We start from the raw sequence: 17,991 nt of genomic DNA on the forward strand, positions 1-17,991 counted from the left end.
TGGAAGGTAGCAGCAATGTGTTCACGGGAGTCGCTGGTCAGGGGTGCATAGGTAGAGGCGTCATCCCAACAGGTACCGGGCCTTCTGCAGGTAGGAGGCCCGGTCGAGGACCACCACCGAGTTGCCCTTGCCAGAAGGCAAAATGGTGACATCCCCTCTGCGCAGGCCTTGAAGGGCCTCACGGCAACGCCTGGGAATCAAAGGGTTAGAATGTAGGAGAGATTCGAGGGCTGGGATGAAAACACTACGAGAAGAGAGACAACAAGCAAGGAGTTCCTATGAGAAGAATGAAACGGTCAAAGGATGAAATAATGTCGATGGACGTAAGGGGGTGAGGGCTAAGAGCAAAGGAAAGACCGAAGCCAAGGAGTTGTGCTGGTGTGGGGTCAAGGACAGGAAGATGAATGATGACAGCGTCGGTAAGGGAGAAGCGGGACAAGGACTGCGGGCGGTGAGGCTAGAGAGTTTCTGGGAAAGAGAGCGGCCATGGTTGGTGGAGAGGGGACCGGGAAGAATCATGAGCAATGTCGGCTATAAGCTAGAAGACATGTCTGGGGAGCCGCTCCTTCCAGAACTCCGAACGTACCCGTGAAAACGATAGAAGGCATGCTCGATGTCCCTCCTACCAGCACAGATACGTTCAAGAAGAGAACATGCATAGTACAGAAAGGGAGATCCTTCCTCTGAATGTTTCAGTACATTAGAGATCGAGGAAGGGAGCACCTGCTCCTCGAGGCATACAGAAGAAATGAACGTTTTCCGTCGGGGCCCTGACGAAAAAAAAGGTCCAATCAGGAAAGTAGGAACAGGGAAAAGAAAAGATTTTTTTAACTTGGGGGCCATGATGAATGGAAAAAAACTCTTCCCGGGGTTGATACTAGGTAAAAAACCCACATGCAAAAAACTAGATTTATTTAAAATGAGACTACGTATCGAAATCCCTTTTGGGTTCCATCTTTAGGCTGAAGAGGGAAAGGAGAAGGGGGTATAAAAAAGAGAGGGAAACAACACGGGAAAACACACAACACACAGCACACACACCACACACCACCACACACAACAACAAAACACACACAACCACACACACACAACAACACCACACAAAACACCCCCAAAACACACATATATATATATATATATATATTGTTGTTTGTGGGTGTTTGTGTGTGTGTGTGTGTGTGTTGGGGTTGTGTGTGTGTGTGTGTGTGTGTGTGTGTGTGTGTGTGTTTGTGTTTGGTGTGTATGTGTGTGTTGTGTGTGCGTGTGTTGTGTGTGTGTGTGTGGGTGTCAATTATTTTATCATACAAAAATAAATTCCCATACCATGCATCACACACACACACAACCACACACACACACACAACACACACACACACACACACACCCACAATATATTGTTAATATTATTAATATTATATATAATATAAAATTATAATATATATATATCTGGTTTTGTTTTGGTGTGTGTATTTGGTGTGCTTGTGTGTGTGTGTGTGTGGTGTGTGTGTGCCATTATTTTATACATACAAACATATAAAATTACATGCACATACCAACAAAAACACACACACACACACACACACCAACCCCACCCACACCACCACACACACACACAATATATTAAATAATATATTATATATGTGTTGTGTGTTTTTGTGTGGGTATGGTGTGGTTGTGTGTGTGTGTGTCAAAATCCCACAATGCACAAGTAAATTTTATTGAAACTGAATCCTGAATTTTATCTTCATACAAACACACCACATAACACACACACACAAACCACACCACACACCAAAAAAAAACACACGGCGCGCGCGCACACGCACACGCACATGTGTGTGGTGTTGGGGTGTGTGTGTGTGTGTGGTGTGTGCGTGTGTGGTGTGGTGTGTGTGGTGTGTGTGATGTGTGTGTGTGTGTGTGTGTGTGTGTGTGGTTTACAAAACCCACAATCACAAGCAGATTTATTGAATGAGCAACAGTTTCGAAACCCTGAATTTCTCTTCAGACAAACAACCTCACAACACGCACCCCACACAACACACATACACAAACACACACACACACACTCACACACACACACCACACACACACCCACCCCACACCACACACTTATATGTATATTTAATTTGTATACAATTTTTAATATTATATATTTTATATATTATATATATAATATATACATATTGTTTGTGTGTGTGTGTGTGTGTGTGTGTATAAATGTTGTGTGTGGTGTGTGTGTTGGTGTGTGTGTGTGGTGTGTGTGTGTTGTGTGTGGTGTGTGGGGTTTTGGGATGTGTGTTTATATGTGTATTTGTTTTATATGTGTGCATGGCGGAAGGCAACTATATGAAATGAATGACAGGTGTGTACCTAACATAGGGGGAAAGTGCTCTACACATGTCGTAAGCAATGTAAGCATTATATGTGAGTTGTATTTCATAAAAGTGTACAAGATTGCACAAATGTGTGTGTTTTCATATAGTAGGTGCATATACCATATTATGCGCACGTGATGTGCGGATATGTCTTATAGGGTTATGCTAGCTGTGTGTAGCTGTGAATAACGAGGGGGTATTATCATATCATATGCAAAGGAACATGTGTAAAAGGTGTGCTTACATGTCTTGGTACGAAAATAACTATGGTAGTACTTATGGCATGTGCGGGTGAAACTATGTCTGCACCAGGGGAATAAGCATAAAAAATCGCCTAAAAAATATAATTACACTATATGCACTTCCCATACTCAAGCCCATCCACGGGAAATGCCTGGGTGTGACAGGTCCATGTACTGCTGCTCAGAAGCCTACATTAGGCAGGGGCCAATTCTGCTGGAGGGTATCGGGGCACCCCGGCAAAAACTCCCCTCCCCCCCCCCCAAAGATACACCAAAGGGCCAGTAGGGGGGGTAACTCCGTTTTAAAACCTTTCATCAAAACCATACTGCCAAACAACCCTCTTTTCCCGGAGGCAAAGGGAGCCCCTGGGTTACGGCGGCATCGGATCGCCCCGGGAGTAGGGGTGAAAAATTTCCGGTCAGGAGGGTCCCCCCCACGTTAATAAACTTTGCACATATAATAAAGGACTCTGAAACTGACCCGATTAAAGATTACTTGGGGAACTCTTTCCCAGAAAATGGGATGTTGTAGGACTCGTAAATCGGGGGCAAAGCAAAAACAAAGACCTAAATGATGGACACTGCTCTTTTGGGAGGGGTAAACCCCGGGGTAGCAAGCAAAATTTAGGGGTAGTTTTCTTATTTTTCCAAACGCTTAAATAACGTAAAATTGTATGCGAAGCGAAGGAGTGGTTTTAGTAACAATAAACTAAATGTAGGGACAATTTAAAGATTGTTCAAGTCTAGCTCCAACCTGCAGCCCAGGGGTAAGAAATAAGAGTTTCTATAAGTTTTCCTTTTTAGCTAGCAGAGAGAAAATTTCCCCCATTTCCATAACAGGGGAGATTTTAATGCCAAAATAGGAAAAGAAAACAGGAGAAAACCGTGGTGGGGAATCATGGAATGGCACTAGGAAGAGAGTGGAAAAAATGCGGGCGATTTTGCGGAGGGTCGATCACTCGATATCATGAATACATTCTTCGAAAAAAAAAAACTAGATCGGAAGTGGACAGGAATTACCATGGAATCAAAACGAAATGACTTTATAATTAAAATAGGAGGTATAAAAAAAAATGTGGGGAAACTATTAACCCCAAATAAATATTGGCAGCACCCTAGAATATCAAAGCAAAAAATTAAATTAGAAGGGAAAGAACCAATTCATCGAAAAATGCAGCCAAATTTTGCTAACTTGAAACCCGAGCAACAGAATTTAACATTAATAGATATTCACATTGACCAAAAAACAAAAAGTTTTTAATACATAATAAAGGAAACTGAAGTAGGGGATAAAAAACTCAAGCAAAGCCCCAGCAGCCCGGTAGAAACTAAACAGCTATGTAAAAACGGGTCATTCAAGATCGCAAAAAGGGAAAAATAGAAATTTTCTGAACTAAAGAAAGACTAAATAAAAAGAAGATGACGGGAAATTTAAAACTTAAAAAGACGATAAAAGAAACGTGATCTCATGAAAAACAGATCGGAAAAGGAGAATCAAATGTTCAATAAAGAAAAACGGGAACGAAAAAAGCGACAAAAAAAACAAATTTTTAGGGGTTTTTATTAAAAAAGGAAAATGGGAAAACACCTTTTTTTAAAACAAAAAAGGGAAAAAAAACTTTAAACCATTTTAAAAAAGAACAGGCAGGTGGTGTGTCAGTGTAGTGTGTGTAGGTCGTGTGGGTGATGTGTGTAAGTAGTTGTGTGTGTGTGTGGTCAGGATGATGGTCTGTGTGTGTGTGCTCTCGGTCGTGTGTGGGTGTGTGTGTGTCGTGTGCTATAAATCGTTCGGGTGTATATCGTGTGTGCTATATCGTAATATATATCATATATATATACTATATAGTATATCATTATATATATTAACTATTATATATACATATATACATATTATATATATAAATATACTATAAGTATATGATATATTATATATACTATTATATATATATATAATGGCTAATATACAATATATGCATATAATATTAATATATATATTTATCTATATATAATATTATATATAATAGTATATATATATCATATATTATAATATAATATATTATATCATTATATATATATATATATATTCATAAGTGTATATATATAGGATATTATAATATTATTAATCCTATAATAATATTATATATATAGAATAGTAGTATATTATGTGACATCCACAACATTAATATCATCATCATCAGCATGACTCAGTCCACGCAGGACCGTAGGCTCTGCCCAGTCTTTTCCAGATTTTGTCTGTCTTGCATTATTGTCCTTCGCAGTCTTAGCGCCCCAACTTTTCGTTAACTTCTGGTCATATAGGTCGGGCCTTTGCTTATTTATGGTATCAATAGCCAGTACTGGTACTTTTCATTTCATCCATCGTACTCTTCGCTCTCCGACAGTAAATATGCGTCCTGCCATCTTTTCATTTTGATTGTTCCAAAGTATCATCTTTCACCACTATTGTCGTATTTGTTATCCACATAAGCTTGCTCTCATTCATATACTCTCTAGCCGCTAATTCCCTATCACTTAACCTCTCCATCCCTCTTGGGCATTTATAATTTATACCTTACTCCAGTAATTATGGGTAGAGTCCATGTTTCGAGACACCAATAAGTCATAACTAGGAGCGACGCACACGAATGGTTTGTAAAAACTTTTCCTTTAAAACATTATAGACAAGAAACCTTTTAGTATGCTACGGTGTATTGCCGAAGGCCTAAGACTGATAGCTTCGATTAATTTTCCTCTTACTAGGCAAATTACGTTTGTCTGTTCGATTAACCCGTAGGTATATATATACTGTGATCCATTACCTCTAGCGCTCAATCCTGTACATGTATCGGTTCGAGAGTGAAAACTCTAATGTTGAACATGATCTTAGTCTCTGTATTGTTTCATCCCAAGCTCGACTTTCAGACTTTCTACTACGAATTCAGACGGTTCATGATGAGAACAAATCATACTGCAAATTCTTAGATTGTTTAGTCTTAATCTAACCTTGATAATCTCTCTGTTCCATTACTAGCTTCCTGAATATTATCTCAAGTGAAGTTGTTTTGGTGAGATGGGCGTCCGCCCTACTTTAGCCCCCATTTTAAAAATTGAAGGCATTTTAAGCGGTTTCTGTTGCTCGAGCTTACAAGTGGTTGCTGCCGTCCATCTTGTAATATACCAAATATTTTACCATATACCCGCTCTAACTCCCTCCGACAAGGTCTAGGACTAATTCTGATTTCACCTGAGTGTTCTCTCTCTTCAGCCCTTTAAGTGCTTCTTTTTTATATTTACTTCCTAGTCTCTCTAACTGTTTATCATTAACTGTATCACACCTAATATTCAAATTATAAAGTCAATTACCATTTTGATGTCAGATGGCTGAATCCATGTGCACTTCCCACTCTGTGTAATTCTGATTAGTTGAGCGATTGTAGCATCGAGCAAGAATCAACTAGCTAGCATTTAGATACCTCTCTCATTCCTATGTGCCTATCCCATGATTCCCCACTACAATTTCTACTGTATTTTACTATTTTAGGCATTAATAGCACCCATAATCACTGTTGAAATGGTGTTTTTACTCTCTATGTATGATGTTTTACTCTAATTCATCTTCATAGAAAGCTCTCTATTCTATCAATATCATGTTGCCAGGTTGGAGCAGTAGATCTAGATGAAATACATACTTTTAACTTGTCCCTATTGTTTAGTTTTATTGTTACTGTAGGCACTACGTCGCTTCACACTCACACGAATACTCCATGATATCTATTTTCTAACGTTGTACGAACTAAGATAAACTCTTACTCTCGGGGTTTACCTCTCCATTAGAAGCATGTAGCCACATCCATTTAGCGATACTTAACTGTTCTTTCTTAAGTCGTCTAAATCATTAGACAAGTTCCTACAACATTACCCATTTTAAGCACACTAACTCTCGGAGCGATCATGATTGATCGCGAGGGCGGATTTCATTTATTGCCTCCTGCGGAGTGAGCGACGCCGTTAAGCTCTGCTTGTGCAGTCATGATATTGATTTCAGAGGATATAGTCCCCACTTACTGGCCTATAGGTGTATATGGTTGGGATTCTTTTTTCGGCCACTGATTTTGCGGCGCAGGGAAGTATTTTAGCTGGGAATGCCCATGATAAGCCCCTACCTGGAGGCGTTTGCACTGTCTAGTGTGGACTTACAAGCAAGCAAACACACGGGCATGCCTCACTTACACCAGCAGGGCTTGAGTATTGGAAGTGCAATATACATGATTATATTTCATACACTGATTTCATTTATGTGTATGTACCACGCAGTGCAGTACCTAGCTGTTCATCTGCAATGTACATACCGCACATACATATGATGCTATACACATCCCTACATATATGCGAACACACATGCGCATATCTCTGTACACATACTGTAATATAGCCACACATATCAAAAACAACATTATACTTATGCACACGTGATGCTGCAGCATACGCTTTCTGCGTACCTATTAGTGTTCACCTACTATAATATGTATACACCTGTACATGCAATATAATATATCTACACACATATACATATATACATACACATTTATAAACACATATCAATACATTATACCATACATACATATACAATAATACACATTGGAAACTACAATATATACTATACATACACATCATGCCGGGGTCAGCATTCTGGCCCTCGATTGAGTTGTCATTCCCTCAGAATTACATTATATAATGCATAGTTATATGACCCGTGATTTACTGTAGCTAGTGGCCTGCATTATAATTGTTGCTTCTAAACTACTGATTTTGTGCATGTACTTTAACCTACATGCTGATGGTGTAGGCTGATTCCTTAGCAAATCTACTGTAATTACCATAGCGATTTCGGCCACTGTTACTCGGCATCCTGTGAGGCGGTGCCGGGACAGTGGTGATGCCTATGTTCTTTACTAAAGATTCGCTAATATTAAGGTATCACTTTTTTCGAGAATGTCCAGGGGGTGATAATCTATTTTTCTAACCGACTGTTCTCTATCATACTGAGAGGCACTCTCGCCCCCATCAGCATGGAACCTTTTGAAACGTTTTAGAGCAATAGATAAATGGAAGTGAGTATTCTACGTAGGCATATATTTTCCTAGGCACTCTTTAGTTTACAAAGGCTCAGAAATAATGATTGTAAAAGTTGAGAATTTATTTACAACATTCAGTATGTGAAGCAATGTACACAGGACACCCACACCCACCCACACCCACACACACTAACAAACACACACACACACACACCACACTGCGCGCGCGCAGCGCGCGCGCCCGCACGCACGCACGCACGCAGCACGCACGCACACAAACAACGCACGCCACACACGCACAAACTCACGCACACGCACCACACACACACACATACGACATCAAGCATATGTGCACAGAGCTGCATGGTATCCCTCCCTTAAGTAAGGGAGTCTTACATCGTGATCGTCAATGAAGAAGATCCGAGTCACTAAAAGCGCCTGCACCGTAGCACAGATATTCAAGATACAACTACGATTATGTGCTACTTCCATGATCATTATATTATGCCGCCAGTATATTGTAAGAACCATTGTCGACGTGTGGGGTGATGCTGTGCTGCGGGAACGCGCGTGGCTTCCTCATTCTTTGAACAGCAGCATGATATAGCTTTGTATTTTAGTAATAATAAAAACTAGTACTGCAGATTTAATCCAAACTATCACATTTCATCTTACCAAATCGCATTTATTTCAGCTTTCAATAAAACTTACTATCAAGATTTCATTCCGAACCATAAAATGACCACCGCTGCGGCGCCGATAAAGATAGCAGTATTATTTTGAGAAAATCTTTCCATTATTTTCACAAGCCATTTGTGAACGAATTTCGCTATATCGTCTCAAAATTCAATTTACAGTCTATCTCCAGATGGGCCGTCCAACCGCGGCCTCTGGAGTAGAAGTCCAGAGTGCATGGAGATGAGCGAAGTGAACAGAGACTTGTCAAAAAAAAAATAATGTGACAGTAATTGTGAAATTTTGTTTCAAATACAATTTTTTTTCTCTGCAAACACAAAAGTATACTTTCAGATAGTAATCAAATCGAATAGCCCTGTGGCAGATTGCCACAATCACTCATTCCCCCGCCCCCCCGTAATCTCAGATAGGCATAGTTTACCCGCCACCGCAGTGCATAGCTGTCAATGGGTACAGTGTGGATTCACACGACACTTGGAGCCGCGCCTATGTCGACAGCAGGGCGCAGATCGATTCGGAATGTACCCACAGGATCAGTGTATCAGCCGCTGATCCTAGATTGCTATATATATTGCTAATGCCTCACAAAAAATTAAAAGATTACTCGGCAGCCTCTGAGTCTGACTCTCCGTGCACTCAAGCTAGGTCCTCACTAGGACCTCTCCAAACATTGGGACGCGAATGAATGAACAACCAACGCATTAATACTTTTCACTGAAGGAATGCCGCCTCCATCCCGCTCCGCCCTTTTAGCCAAAGTATGCCCTAACATGGTATCAGCAAGCCATAAACCCACAGTTCAGGCTCAGAATATAGTTAAGGCAACCACCAAAGCAGACCAACCGTCGTAACATACTTTCGCCTCGGGGAGGTACTTCCATCAGTAGCACTTGGGTAGACAGACAGCCAGAGAGAAGCAGGAGATGTTGCAGTTTATTACTTTTTCTGTCTGAGAGGGAGCGACAAAATCCTCAACATCCCAGCACACCACTTGAGATCGATACTCCCAAACAAGTCCAGCAAGAAATCACCTGCCCTATGCTAGGCCTCCACCAAAGATACACAAGGTATAGTTCCATGAAGTGATCTTAAAAAAGAATTCTTTACGGTCGCTCTACTCCGCAACATCAGGAAAAAGCACCCTGACTCAGCATGCAGACAGTCATTTGATGTTCTAACCTACAGAGCTCAACGCCACTCGATGGCAAGCAAATCGGCAAAGCCCACCCTCAACCAAACCACTCCTGCTTTCCCGCCGACATCAACGCATCAACTGCCCCGAAGCGTCATACACCGTCCCACAGGCCATTTACACCCATTACTGAGCTGCAGATCAAGGCCATTTCAGCCCCTTACTAAACCACAGTAAGTATGGGAGCACAGCCCTATCAATGTAGAGTGGAGGACACCGAGCGGAATCCAATAAAGCAGGTGCCGCTAAACAACGAGTCACAACCACGATCGACATAGTCGACCGTCCCCACACCGTATCCACATCAAAAAACAACAGAAACGGGGAGCATTTCTGCATCTCTACTCCTATTTTCCCCAGCTACTACTAGTTCAACAAACGAGCTGGCAACAACGACCCGCAGAGGCTTGTCACCGCCAATGGAACTCCTAATCAATCCCTACGTTCCAGAGACACACATTACAACTTCGCTGGGTGGAATTACCATTAGAGGTTCCTCATAGCTGAATATGACCCGGCCATACTCGTGCGAGACTTCCTCTTACACCACAACCTGCTGGCTTGATTCTTGAGAAGATAGCCGCTCATCAACAAGGAGACTTTCTACGCTGGTCAAACACAGTCTATATTCAAGGTCTTCCTAGACATAAACATGTTGCCACGTAAACAGAGATAACTACAGCGGACATGATCAGCAATTCCCTTCAGTTTTCAAGCCAGAGCACCACCAACACCAACCCTGGTGAGCAGCAGACGAATACTTATTGGAGCTGTAACCACCACATCAAGCACCACAGGACTCCCAGGTCCATTCTCCTTTACTGTCAATTTGAGGCCGCGAGATGCCACTCCACGTTCGCAAAGTTAGCTTTCACAGAATGGAGTGCATGGGCAATCTAGATCCAAAGCTGCCAGTCCACTGACCGGCATCCCCTCTCAACATGACCGTCTTGTTGTTCTGGTGAGAGTCAAAACAGCTACCACTTTCAGAGAATGAATAGGACCAGATTTTTGTAGATGCTCCATTCTGCGTCGTCATATGTCGATGACATCTCATTTTCTCACAAGGACACTGAGCGCATGCTCCGCACAAAGTCCTTCACCTTCTGAGGAGACTGGTCCCCCCCCGTAGTCAGCACTAGCACCCAGCAATTCCTGGCGTATAAGATCCAGAGCCAGGCAGCGATAATGGCACAATGGCAATCTAGTCGATGCTCGCTACTCATATTCCTTACCCCAACATCCATCAAGCACGGATGTCGAAACCAGCTTCCTAGAGAGATGCATAAAACTACTCATCACCATTTTATCCATGGACGATGCCCAGCATTCTCCGCCCACCTCTAGAGAGGCCGTTCGCCGAAGCAGAGTCGTCACCTAGTTAGTGATCCCCAAGAACAAGAACCCCTACACACCTAGCTTTGCCCTAATCACAGACGCCAGCAAGTATGCAGTAGAGAACCATCCTGCAAGCAAGAAAGTGGCTATGAGCAGATGACAGCCCGGCCTTCTTCACGCCGGAAGCCTCCAGCCACCTGAGTGGATGTACAGCACATCACAGAGAGCTTCATTGGGCAGTACATTGGCATGCAACAACTTCGCCACATGCTCGAAGGTAAACTCCTACATCATTTTACAGACACAAGCCCCTGCGTCAACGCCCTTCCAGTCAGGGGATGGCTTAGAAGTCAGAGCGGCGCAATGACAGATCTCACTATCGCAGAGACAGGCTTAGCATATGAGACACCTCTCAAGGGACTCCTAGATCAGTCATCATCAGACTCTCACACATTGAGATATCCATTCAGACCGGGGTCGACTATAAAGCCCTCTAGCACAGAACAACAGCAAGATCCGAGTAACTAGTGCTACCCTATGTCACGTCCATTATCTAAACCACGCGGGCGCGATGAAAGTCACATCAGGCGACTGCACACCTGCTCATCTGCGACGTCTCAGCACCGGCCGACCCGCCCATTGTAGGCTACCATAATCTAGAAGGGACATCTCGACCTCATCACACTGGATTGGCTACACCCGTATCCCATCCACCGCACCAAGCTAGTTGCAGAATAAGTTTGTGTGGCCACCATGAAGAGCAGATATCTGAGATGTGTACAGAATGCTGCAAGCAGTTGTCAGGCAGCAAGATCTATGAGCCACACCCAAAGACCATACCACGAACTGCCCCAGACCCAGTGCACATTGGCCATCTCGAGTAGGACGTCGCTCGGATCTTCCTCCCACCATACAGAAGGAAAACGGGTATATTTCTCACTCATCGTACCGCCTCTAACCACGTGGGCCGAGGAATATGCCCAGGAGGATGCAACTACCAGATCCCTTGCACCCAGGCACTTCTCGGTTCTGAATCGCCCGTTTCGAGTCTCACGGAACACAAACATATCTAGATAGCCTCTCAAGACAGCCCTCACTGCTTGTTGCACACAGCCACATGCGCACTGGAAAGCCGACCCTGGGCACAGCGACAAACACCTAAGGAAGTGATCTCGCCACATTCTCTGCAGTCCGAAGAGGCATGCGGTCAGCCCTCGTGTGCCAGAGAATTTTTCCCCAGTAACGGCATGAGCGCAACACTCAGCTAAAAGGCTTCGCCGGGTAGCCCGGGCAATTCGTCCCAGCAGACCCACCCATCACTACTCATCACCCGTCCTACACCCCCAGGAATGTTGGACTTATAGGCTGATTTCATCTTCTCATGCAATGATGTACAGCCACCAGCACTATCCTGCCACTTCAAAAGTCCTTTCAAGTCCTTCAGCACTACCCCCTGCGCCTTTCTCATGGCATAGACGCTCGCATGGGTAACCACGTAAACCTTAAAAAAGCATACATTAGTGCCTTAGACCCTGATGACGCCATTACTGAGATCTGGACGCTATCTCTCGCCCCGCCAGGATTCTTCAACCAGTAGTTCCTTTACTCCTCGATCAGGGGGTGAGGCATATGATGGCGGTATGCCACAATCACTTCACCCGGCATCAGCGCAAGACCTTGCTCAGCATCAGTTTCCCTCCGACCCGGCGCGTGGGATGCTGACAGTGAGAGGTCAGCCGCTAGATTCCCCACGGCGCGGAAGAGCGGAGCGCCAAGCTACTCTCAGCCTGTCCGGTCCAATCAGCGGACTCAGCTGCCTGAACTTCACATCTCCCAGATTGTCTATACATACCGTATGCCCAGCAAAAATTAAACACTCATGCGTCCTGCCACTGGAACCTCCTCTTCGACGGTGCAGAACTAGAGCTCCCTACTCTGAGATCGCTACGGCCTTGGGTAAGCTGTTCACTTTATCAGGGAGAGAAGAAATAAGGGTTTTCTAAACAATGATGGCTATCTATGTTGTGGAAGGGGCATCCCCTCTGGTCCTCTAACCCAGGGGTTCACATCTAACCAACGAGTATAAGCCGTCGTGTGGCATCACTAGTACGCTGCTGGGAGCACGGGAGATCTGAAGTTGAGCGATAGCATGAATACGTACGACCTGTGGCTCAGTAACATGCCTCTTCTGGTCCTTATTTCAATTAGGGAAAGGTGAGTTGATACTCAGCCGTCAGACAATCAGCTAGGTTTCCTTCCAGAGCGCACTAAGCGGTCAAGTAGTCACATGTTGCTTGTCCTAAGGCAAGCACAATAGCGTCCTGCGAGGGTTAGGTCACATGGCCATGCCGTTTGTGTATATCCTCTCACCACACCTTGGCTGTAGACATTAGTTACTAACATAACAGCTATCCCTTGTTGAGATGCAAAAGCTCAGTTGACTCTGTGAGACCTACTAGCTAAAATCGACACGGCATCAGCCAAAAAAACATGTCTGTCTATGCGATTGTCCAGCAGCATGGACTCTCAGTGCTAGGCCTCTCTCAGGCTAGAAGCAAATCAGCGGAGAGCTCTAGAGTATAACCTCAGACGTCCCTCCTGACACGAGATGGGAGCACAAGCTGCAACCAGCCGAAAGCACTGCTGCTCTCACAAACGCCGCCCAGAATTTAAGCCAAAAGGGCGGTCCGAAAACGGACCCAGGCCGGAGATAGATTCTGAGGGTGAGTCTATCTGGACCCCATAGGCATCCCCACAGTCTAAGGTTCACATCTAAACATGAAAGGCTTTCGCACCATGTTACCCAACTGTAAGGATGAGTCACAGATGGCTGCTACTGAGTTCTCACTATATATTGATGAGGAATGTTTGATCACATCATACCCACAGGTAAGTAGGACGCTTCCCGAATATCGAACGGGAAGAGCCCAACGCAGCGCAAATCCTGGTGACCTTGAAAAGGAACCCCAATCACAAACCTTGATCTGGATACACAGAGCAGATCATACAGCCCTAAGAACAATCGACTTAACCTAAGCTAATTAACAGGTGCTACTATGCCTGCCCAAAGATACAGTCATCACCAGGCTCAGCTGCAAGGACAAGCCTATTAGTTGGTGTCTGTCAGCAGGCACACCCATACTGAGGTGTGCCTTAAGGGCAACAAGAATAGCCAATAGAGGACTCCAACGCCAAAATGTCCCAACTGTGCCAAGGGGCCATATGCGGGAGCCTGGCTTCGCTACTCAGCCAGAAAGCAGGCCGAGCCCTTAGGCGACATAGAGGTGGCTATAAAAGCGACCAGACTTTGGTCCTGCTACCCCCAGGCACCCATAGTCCGCGGGACGAACAAACAGAAAAGACATTCGAACTTCCTAAGAGGAAGGAAGCCCCTCCACCTACGACACCTGGATATCTACCAATAAAAAGGAGTTTCTCTCACCATCCCAAAATTAATAGAAAAGAACCACAGGAATAAGGTTCAACGAACACTGCAAAGCATACTGCCGTGGCAACAGCTTTGAGGTGAGGTCTAGTGAGGAGGCGAGGCAGCAGTCACGGTCGCCATGACGCAATGACCCAGACTGTCGCCAGTCCTGTAATCGAAGGGAAGCCGAACAGAGGCAAAGCAGCCCCACTCTACTGCAGCACAAGACGAGTGATCATAGGGAGAATTCCAATCGCACACCACCCCATTCTGGCTCCTGCAGCCGGACAACGGTATGCGCAGGACCATCAATAGCAAACATGCTTAGCAGACTTCTTGGATCTACTCTTCTCAAAGCCATAGACCAACGCATATAAGAGGAGACGCGGTCCTAGACCTCAACCTGGGCCACTGCGCGTTACTGGGGAGAGAATTAGGATGGTGTGTCGATGAGACTGTCACAAGGTACCATTATGCACTCGTTACTACCCTCATGGATGCTGCCAGCCCAAATGCCAACCAGAATCCAATGAAAAACAGACAAGGACAACTGGCAAACATAATCAGACGCCTTGGAGCACTGTCTTTAGACAGCCACTGAAACCCTCACAGAGCGAAAACGTAGGAAGTGCTTGAATGCCAGACTTCGTCAGTTGCATAAATCAAGCAGCCTCACAGATTTATACCAGAACAACTCAGCCTATGGTATACACGCCTGGTACTTTAATGCCGAGCATTTAAGGAAGTCAACACAGACTCGATGTACGCTGAAATGGTAGAAAACATTTCGATATGCTAAGACAAACTCCTGATAGACCTCGCCTCCAGAGGGGAAGCAGTCAGAGATGCCCAAGAACTGCCATAAGAGTCAGGCAGGAAAAAGTGGCTGGATATAGTAGTGAGTCCTAAGACCACCGAACCACATTACAGAGCTTTGTAGCCACAGGTCAGCCGAGCTATTAGCTTGCTCAGCCCAAGTTGCACACACCCGACCTCAAGCAGAGCAAACAGCACTCGGTACAGGAGTTCTACTAGCTAAGAAAAGCAGCAACAGTCTGCCAGCTGACTGAGGAGCAAACCAACAAACCGCCTAACAGCCAGGCAAAGACTCTGTCATATCAGAAGAGATGGGGCACCTGAACCAGATAACTCCAGCCATGTTTTCTCTACTCTGAGGGAAAACAGTTACTTGCACAGAAATCCCGGGCTTCTTGATAGAGAAGATCTCGTACCCCCTCATTGCCCACCTAGGACTAGGCCAACTAGAGCTTGCATTCCTGCAAGTCCTGCGGATGATGAAGACAGAAGATACTAAACCGAATCCATACGGCAAATGAGACCTCCCCATGGTTCACAAGCGAGGCATGAGCACAGCACACAGCTTAGCCATGTTCTTAAGCACAATCAGCACTGGCATTCTGATGATAGTTATTCCTAGGGAAAAAACAATTGGAAAAAAAAAGCGCTTTTGACATATAGCAAGTACCTCTTTCCTATATTCAGACAGCTTGATCCAGAAGCGGAATCAGAGAAAGCCTCCTTACGCTTGGATAGGTGCACTATCTTATGACGAAACAGAACAGCAAAGTCAGATTTAGCGTCACAGCACATGCACTAGAAAATGAGAATACACCTCTAGGAGTGAATCCGGGTCCTCAGGTCAGCCCTTTTTCAACACCCTTAATGTCCTGCATCATCAACATACAGCTCCTCAGTGGCCGGTGCAAGATCATATCATATGCAGCGACCTTGGCATGCATAATTCGCACTGTGAAGCGCACTGCCTAAGTAAAGCAGTGCTGCTCTGAGACTTGCTATCTGAGGAGTGCTGCTAGGACAGAACTTCAAAGATCTCTGCAGCAAATTACCAAAGCCATAGGCTAAGACTAAATGTCCAAGCCGAAGTTGAGACTCAGGAATGACTTAGAAGGGCACAGGTCTATCCAATACCTTCCGACGGGTAGTGACTTGGACCAGACCCTCTCCCATTTAAAAAAGGAGCCGTCCTGTACTTGGTGACCGAACCAAAGCAAGACTCGTCTCAATGAAGAGCAATGTCGGAGACACATAGGAAGCTAGCCATTGTAGACTATGCTTCTGCTCACTACCTGATTGCCGCGACAAGCCCGAAAGTAAATGAGAAAAATGGGAAGACAGTATCAAAATCGCAAGCTGGCAGGAATCATTCTGAGCGTGCCCCCCAAGGTGGACAAAGGACCTTAACCTCCTCCATAGGCAGGCAACCTCTCCCCCTGGAATCCCTGATCAATTTAATAGCCAGCTCAGTTCTTTGAAGCGTCATCCAGTGTTCCAAGGAACACAAACATCGAGACAAATAATAACTCAGATAGCTTAGTAACAGATGCTAGCTAGCTATGCAAACAAAAATAGAGCGTCTCACACACCGCCAGCCGGTGTTGATCTGCTGATCAGCCTCAAAGAACAACTACTGCCAAGCAGCCATAGGACTCCCCCCACCGACTTGTTATGCAAGCCCGCCGTGGAACGCCCACAAACCTTGAAATAGCTTCTCTGTTATGAGCTTGCTCAAGGACGAAAGAACAAGCATCATGCCTAGGCTAAAGGCAAGAAGATGAGAGGCCGTAATTGCAGCATCACTCCTCCAGGCAGTAGAACCTACTCCATGATTAGATAAGTCGATCTCTTAAACCACACTGCAGGTGCGTCTTTGCAGCAAAGGATGCCACCACAACCAGAGGCTTAACAGACAACGCACCTCTCGGTACAGGTAGAGGCAGTTGAGATCATAGGGTGGCCTATTGTCACGCGTCACTGAGAGGGATAGGGCACCAGTGATCATTACATACAGAATCCAGGGCACGACATTGACACTAGTCTACCAGCAGAGCTTCACCCAAAGACATCTACTTCTGCAACAACTGATACCTCACAAACTCACCAGAAGCTCTTAGACTTCGGTAAAGAATACTCATAAAACTCATGGCCCAGAGGCCACATAGGCATCAGAGGGAATGAGCTCTGTTGACGGACTAGTCTCGACATTTGGCAGGGCTATGAACCCCAAAATACCCATAGATCATAAATCGAGCCAAAAAAATCTTGTAGAGTGATATAGAAGATATAATGTCCACAGCTTGCTCAAGCCTTCTCAGAAGCTATCCACAGCAGAAGGAAAAACGAGATCTCCCTCGGCCATCATGGTACAGACGCACAGAGTATATATATGCCCACTGGCACTCTCTGAAGCAATCAATCAGAAGGTACGAATGTCCACATTTTTACAGAATCAAGATGATCTGAGGTTACCATTGCGCATGACAGATTACAGACAATTGATCATGTTGAGCCGACGCCACTGTTGGTAACATTACTTACGGATATTGTAAGCACACACAGTATCTGAGACAAGCACCACCCATTAACAGCCGCGGGCCTGTTATGCGCATTATAGCCGCCATGCTTACACCATGGCGGCAGCAAGCGCCTGCTGGCCAGGTCCGCATAGAGTGTAGAGAACAAAGTGAGAGAGCCCATAACAGCTGACACAGGCCAGGGCATAGTATGAAGGCCCGGGCGGAAGCACATAACTTCGCAAAATCTACAAACGAACGCTGAACAAAAATAAGCAGACTACTCTGACCTCTATCAGAGTTTGACTCTC

The sequence above is a fragment of the Penaeus monodon genome, chromosome 13 (assembly GCF_015228065.2).
Source record: "Penaeus monodon isolate SGIC_2016 chromosome 13, NSTDA_Pmon_1, whole genome shotgun sequence".
Lineage (NCBI taxonomy): Eukaryota > Metazoa > Arthropoda > Malacostraca > Decapoda > Penaeidae > Penaeus > Penaeus monodon.